The sequence below is a fragment of the Canis lupus genome, chromosome 26 (genome assembly GCF_003254725.2).
Source record: "Canis lupus dingo isolate Sandy chromosome 26, ASM325472v2, whole genome shotgun sequence".
In the NCBI taxonomy this organism is placed as follows: domain Eukaryota; kingdom Metazoa; phylum Chordata; class Mammalia; order Carnivora; family Canidae; genus Canis; species Canis lupus.
The window spans coordinates 4648834-4655167 of NC_064268.1; the positions used below are offsets into that span (position 1 = coordinate 4648834).

Consider the following 6334-nt stretch of genomic DNA (forward strand, 5'->3'; position numbering starts at 1 on the left):
CCTCCCCAGCTCCTGGAGCTACCTGCATTCCTGCTCGCCTCTCCACCCTCACTCCTCCGATTCGATTCGGACCTTATCCTTCTTTCACTTGAGAGCATCCTGTGGTTACAGTGGGCCACCTACATAACCCAGGAGACTCTCCCCATGGCCGGGCCCTTAACTAATTCACACCTGCCAAGTTGACACAACATCTGTTAATTAAAACTGTGGAAATGCAAGGGAAGAACAATTGCTGGGTGCTCAAAATCTGTGGTCAAGCATGTGCTGAGTTCCTTGCTTTACAATATGGAATACGTATTTTTTAACCCAATGAAATAAACCAGTTTATGTTCTTTCCTACAGTTCAATCTGATTTTTTATATGTAATGTAGAACCTGTTCCTCACCATCACTGCTCTTTTATGATGCATTTTTCTCCTGGCTATTAAATACCATAAAAGTACTGATAAATGTCATTAGGTGATTTTCAATGAGCAGCTGATGACTGCAGTGTGGCTTTTTCTGACTGGGAGACAAGAAGACACTAGGTGCAATTGATGATGTTTATAACATATTGACAGGAAATCAAAGGGAAATTTCTGGAAGCAGCTGCTAGGGAGCTGAGAGAGAAACATGCCCTTTTTTGTTCGTATGTGGGAGATGCCTATAGTGAGACTCTAGTTCCTCAGGACAGTGGAGGACGATAGGAGCGATGCCAGGGAAACTCTGTGTAGCACCATGATTAGACACAGACTCTGAGGCCAGGTGTCCTGGGTCCAAGTCTTGATTCCATCACACTCTACCTGGAAGAGCTGCCATCTAACATGCCATCGATGGTAAGATGGGCAAGATGACAGCTGTCACTAGCTCACATGTTGGTTCTCTTAATCAGTGCTAAAGGTTAGGTCTTATCATTACTAGTAATCACCACTACTCCTAACAGATGATAAGGGATAGGGGGAAAGGGATAATGTTAACCCATCTCACCTTCTCTGCTTGCATGGAAAACACCACAGCATATCATCACAATCCTGGAGACACCTGCGTTTTTGGCTTCTCCTTCCATCTGAAATCCTTTGCTGTGTCCGGGTGTCTTCTGACCTGGGCTGTCTGTGCCTCCTCCATTAGAGGCATAATATCCAATAGCAACACCAATCCCTTAACCTTCATGATGCCTCAAAGCAAAACTGCAGTGAGCCAACACCCACTAAAACGAATGCATTTTGCCAGAATTTGGAATGTGTCCATACAAAGCAGGAGGAAACATACACTTTGACTCCTGTCCTGTTGACACTCCTAGACAGTGCTGCTGGGAGACACCTGCTGTTTCCTTTTTTTTATGGAAGAAGAGACAGTGAGCGATTTTGCCCTGGCAGAGTGTGCTCCTAACAAGCTTTGACTTTAAAGGTGAGCAGGAGGGGTAGACTGTTGCAGGACAATTTTCCACCCAAGGCAGGGTGGCTGCATGGGGCTCTGCGGTCCACGACCTTTCCAGGATCGCTGCGCGATGTTTCTTATCTAACTGGGGCGCCTCACTTCCACTCAGTGTATTTATTCTCATGATGGCACTTGCACCTTGTAATTTATTTCCCGTCTTTCATTTTTGATCGCCTCTATCAGCACGCCAGAGTATCATGCCTTGCTTATTGTATGTGTTAAATACTTAGGTTTAATGCAGCTCAATGGCTTTCTGGATGGTTTTTATTTGAGTCAATAAAGAGTTAAGATGGGGGAAGGGTGTATTCTTCTCCCCTGTGGTTAAAGAAACAGTCTGTAATGATAGTGCTGGGGCACCTGCTTGCTTCCAACCCGAGTGTGATAATGTTTGGGGAACTGCAAAGGGGTTTGGAGCAATAAGGAAGTCAGCTTGCAGGGTGACTCCAACCACAGATGTCTGAGGCACAGCAAAAAGGTACCACCATTGTTCCCTCTTCTGCTGACTTGTCTGTGTTCCCAAAGCTCCATCTCTGCTTCTTCAGAGGGCTGGTCGAGAGTATCCACATGCCCTGCCACCTCTGTAGGTCAGTTGTGTGTACGTGGGGTGTCAAGGTCACAAGGTTTCTGAGACAATGCTATGATTGATTAGTGACACCTGGCATGGACACAGCGTGGGATACTACCTTTGCCCAAACTGAAGAGGGGAGTGGGCAAACCCAAGGCCCACTCTAGGTGTTCAGATTAATCTCTGACATTAATGGTGCTAATGTGGCCCATACACAGGACCAGAGCTCGGTCACCACTGCTAATTTGTAGAGTATGCATCTAGGGGCGTTCTGAACAGGTCTACATTCAGTCATCCACTTGTTTATTCTTTCAACAGATACTACTGATGCTCTGATGTTCCAAACATTGCTCTGGGCTATGAAAGCACGGGGGTTGGGAGGTGAAGAGAGAGATGTTGTCCTTGCTCTCCTAGGACTTACGACCCAGTGGGGATGGTTCAAGCTCCATTGATTACAACAGGCCTCAACCTACAAGGAGGACACAGGGCACTTGCCACCCACATCACAGATGCCTCCTACCCTGGGAAATGATTTCATGTGACGAAATCTCTATCCTACATTCAATTGACTTTTTATGTAAATGTGATTCAATAATGTGATCTTCACTACTTCTATACCAGAATGTTCAACGCTTTTCATTCAAGTTATTAAAAATACAAAAGGGTTGTTGAACATCTTTAAGGAGTTTTAATGAATAACTAAATAGAGTCAATGGACCTTTTTGTAGGATGGATACATGTAATTTACTGAACACACTGAGGGTCTTTTTTTAAAAGATTTTATTTATTTATTTGAGAGAGAGAGAAAGAATTAAGGGGGAGGAGCAGAGAAAGAGGGAGAAGAAGCAGACGTCCTGCTGAGCAGGGACTCCCCCTCCCCAACGCAAAGCTCAATCCCAGGACCCCAGGATCATGACCTAAGCCAAAGGCAGACACGTCACTGACTGAGCCACCCAGGTGCTCCCAACTGAGGGTATTAATACCTATTGGCAAAGTAATTAAAGGGAGATTTCCAGATGTAGTAATTAGAAACCTAAAATCAGGAAAGATATTCCCATCTGGGTGGGAAGGGCGTCGGAGAGGCTAGTGGCGCGATGTTATTCTCCAAGAACATCCTCTCCAAGGACAAAGGGATGCAGAGCAGGGGACCAGAGAGGCAGTGCCGTGTAATGGTTAGAGCATGGCCTCGGGGTCCTGGAGCCTGGGATTTGGATCTGAATCTGGTCCCCTCTCAACACTCTGCAACTATGAGAAAGTACAATAAATTGTGTACATTACTCAAATCCTCTGTGTCCGCGGCGATGACAATGGCAGCAGCTAACTCTGGCTTGTTGTGAGAGCCACACGTGTGCTGCAGGTAGTATGTACATATGGGGTGTGTGTGTGTGTGTGTGTGTGTGTGTGTGTAGTGTAAGGGTGCCTGGCTTGTTGTATCTGCTCTGCAAGTAGCAACTATTATAAGAATAATTATTATTATCAGCCTTTTCAAGGAGGCAAAATTCAATGAGAGCTAATGACCTTAAATGACCTCCAGTCATATTAAGTATTCTGCAAACTTTTTCCTCAAATGAAGTACAGTGAAAGCACATCAGTGGCTGCCTCCCCTCCTCACTCCCTCCCTCCCCCACCCCTCCCTCCCCTCCTCCTGCCTCTCGATCCTCCCTCCATCCCTCCTCCTTGACCTTCCTCAAATACCCAGCACACTGCCACCTGCTAGCCTGTGCAGTAGGTCCCTCCGCCTGTGTGGAGGTAAAACGAAGACACTACGTTTGAGGAGAAAGGGCTGCCCCTCCTCTCTGGAGTGTCTCCAAAACACATAACAGGCCCCAACTGGGGACAGGGTGGTGGCAGGCCTTTTGACTTTACAATACAAAGGCCATGGACCTTCCCACCTCGGAACTGAGAAACCCTCACCTCTGGAATTAGCCCAGGTGGCTCTCCCAGGAAATACAGGGGACAATCCCAAGGTGCATCCACTCATCTCCTGAAGACATAAGACATCTCCTTATGGGCTCCCTCACTCTATTGCATATGTTTGTGTGAAATTCTGTGCAGACTCTGAAGACCCCTGCATGTAAATAGTAGGTGATGCTTACTTCCGAAGGCATGTCCCCTCTCTCTGATGCTGCCGGGGAGGGGTCTTTTGTGAGCAGGACCATCTTCTGTGGTTCACTTCCTTCCTGTGCACCTGTCAGGGAGGCCCCCTGGCTGGTCCCTGTAAAGACAGAGAGGCACTCACCACCTTTGCTTTCTATTTATATCATTTACCTCTGAAATAGTTCATTTCAATCTGTTGTGTGTTGTGTGTATCCTTCATTGTTACAATCTAAGCTCATCAGAGTAGGAACCTGATGCTTTTTGCTCTTCCATCCCCAGCTCCTGGGGCAAATATCGCCAAATACAGTCCCTTTGCAGATGTTCACGAAGCACCTACTAGATGCCAGGAGTCTAAAGGCACAGACGTGATCCAATGAGCTGCTAGGGTATCTCCGCCAACGTACTGAGTCTTGATGCTTCAGGAGCCTACTTACAAGAGCTATGTTCTAGAACACAGTGTCCTTTGGTCCTGAAACAGCCCATGCAATTAGAAATAGAGACATGAATGGCAAAGAACGGTGTGTTGACAAAAGTATTTTACAAAGCCCCATATTTTCATAGACTTCGATGTTCTTTAAAAGAAATGCATTAACTTCTCCTATCAGAAAGAGTGCAGCCTTTATTTATTTATTTATTTATTTATTTATTTATTTATTTAGGAACTAAAAAGGAATTTGTTTTTTGAGGAGAAGAGGGTGCAAGCAATGTAAAAGTCAAAAGCTTATCTGGCTTTCACTGACTTCTTTCTCTGCTTCTCAAATAGGGGTTGGATTTTATTTGTACATTTTCTGAGGGTCCTGATCTGCTGGTGGAATCCGTTCTATAGGGAAGCCGTGGGACAGATTCCTTAAGAGACTCTTCGGGAGAACCCTCATTGGAGTGTCGTCAATGTTGCCTACTTCTTGCCCACCTGCTTCATGTGTATTACAGAATAGACGTTGTATGTAATGAAGAGCCCAGCACGTGGTGAAAAGAAGCTCTAGAAGAAGCTTCACTTTGCCATCTCAGCACTGGTCTCAGTCCTACATTATTTTGTCCACGGACAGAGGATCTTTTTGATTTTCCGAAACCCATGAGTCCTCTCAGTCCTCCCTTGTCAAGTAGACTTTATTCCTAGCAATTTGTAAAACGTCAACATCATGGTCTCCATGGCATGTTCCATTTGAGGTGGCATTTCAGTGAGGTCTGTTGAAACCTTGGCCAGAGGTGCAGTGGCAGCGGCAGGGACGGTGGCTGGCTGGGATGCACAGCCAGTGAGCCGAGTGCAGCCTTCTGAAGTCATTCTTGTGGTTTATAAAGCTAATTTCAGCCCAATTTCTAAAGATCCTAAGCCCCTGAAACATCAAAATCTTTCTGGTTTGTGCACGAAAGCCCTCAATGGTTTATCTCATCTTCATGCCTTTGATCATTGTTTTCTGGGTCTCTCCTGGCAGCAGCCTGACTGTGAGACTGTGCAGAGCAGACGCGGGACCCTGACTTTTCCTGAAGACTCACCCAACTCTGCACTGTGAACATATGTTCCTGTGCTGCATGGAGAGATGTTCTACAGAGAGTGGGACGCCCCGGCGTTGGACCCAATCCACCAGAGTTCTTTCTCTGCTGCTTACGGGTTGTACGACCTGTGCAGGACCCTCCTGCCTCTGTGCCTCAGTTTCCACACTAGTCAGTCAGAGATAACCTGCCAACAGCAACCTCCCTGATTACTGAAAGGACGAAATGAAGTCAAATCCTTAAGGAGCACACCCCAAATGTCCAGTGCGTGGTCACTGGGGTGGGGGAGCCGAGGGTGGGTGATACTGGAAAGTTCTGTCACATTTCAGCTCTCCACAGTGAATGAAATCAAGAGAGTGTGTTGTTAGCAAGAATATTTCACCATATTTCAGACTCTCACAAAGAGCAACGATGGATAAGAGAGCAAACAAAATTTCATATTTCTATCCTTGTGTGGCGAATCCTAGCACGCTGGCCCTAGTAGAGCTGTACCCTAGTTTACTTTGACTTTTCATTTATTCTAATTTAAACTGAGAGAGGAGGCCACTCTATGACAGCGATCTGAAATTTATAATAATTGCCATGTTGGTTACTCAGTCAAACCTAGAAGTCCACTGACTACAAATGGCATCCATCTCTGATGCTTACTTACCCACATCACGCTGTAATTTTGTGTTGAAATGGTCAGATGTCAGCAATTTCACATGGGACAGTCTTACTGGTAGTCCCAGAACTAAACAGAGAGAGGGCCCCCAAATACTGAGTA

The 6334-nt window shown here is 46.0% G+C and overlaps 1 pseudogene; it reads right to left on the minus strand.

The window, feature by feature from the left end:
• Positions 1 to 4972: 4972 nt before the first annotated feature.
• Positions 4973 to 5251, minus strand: LOC112676426 (protein S100-A10-like; annotated as a pseudogene).
• Between the last annotated feature and the right edge of the window lie 1083 nt (positions 5252 to 6334).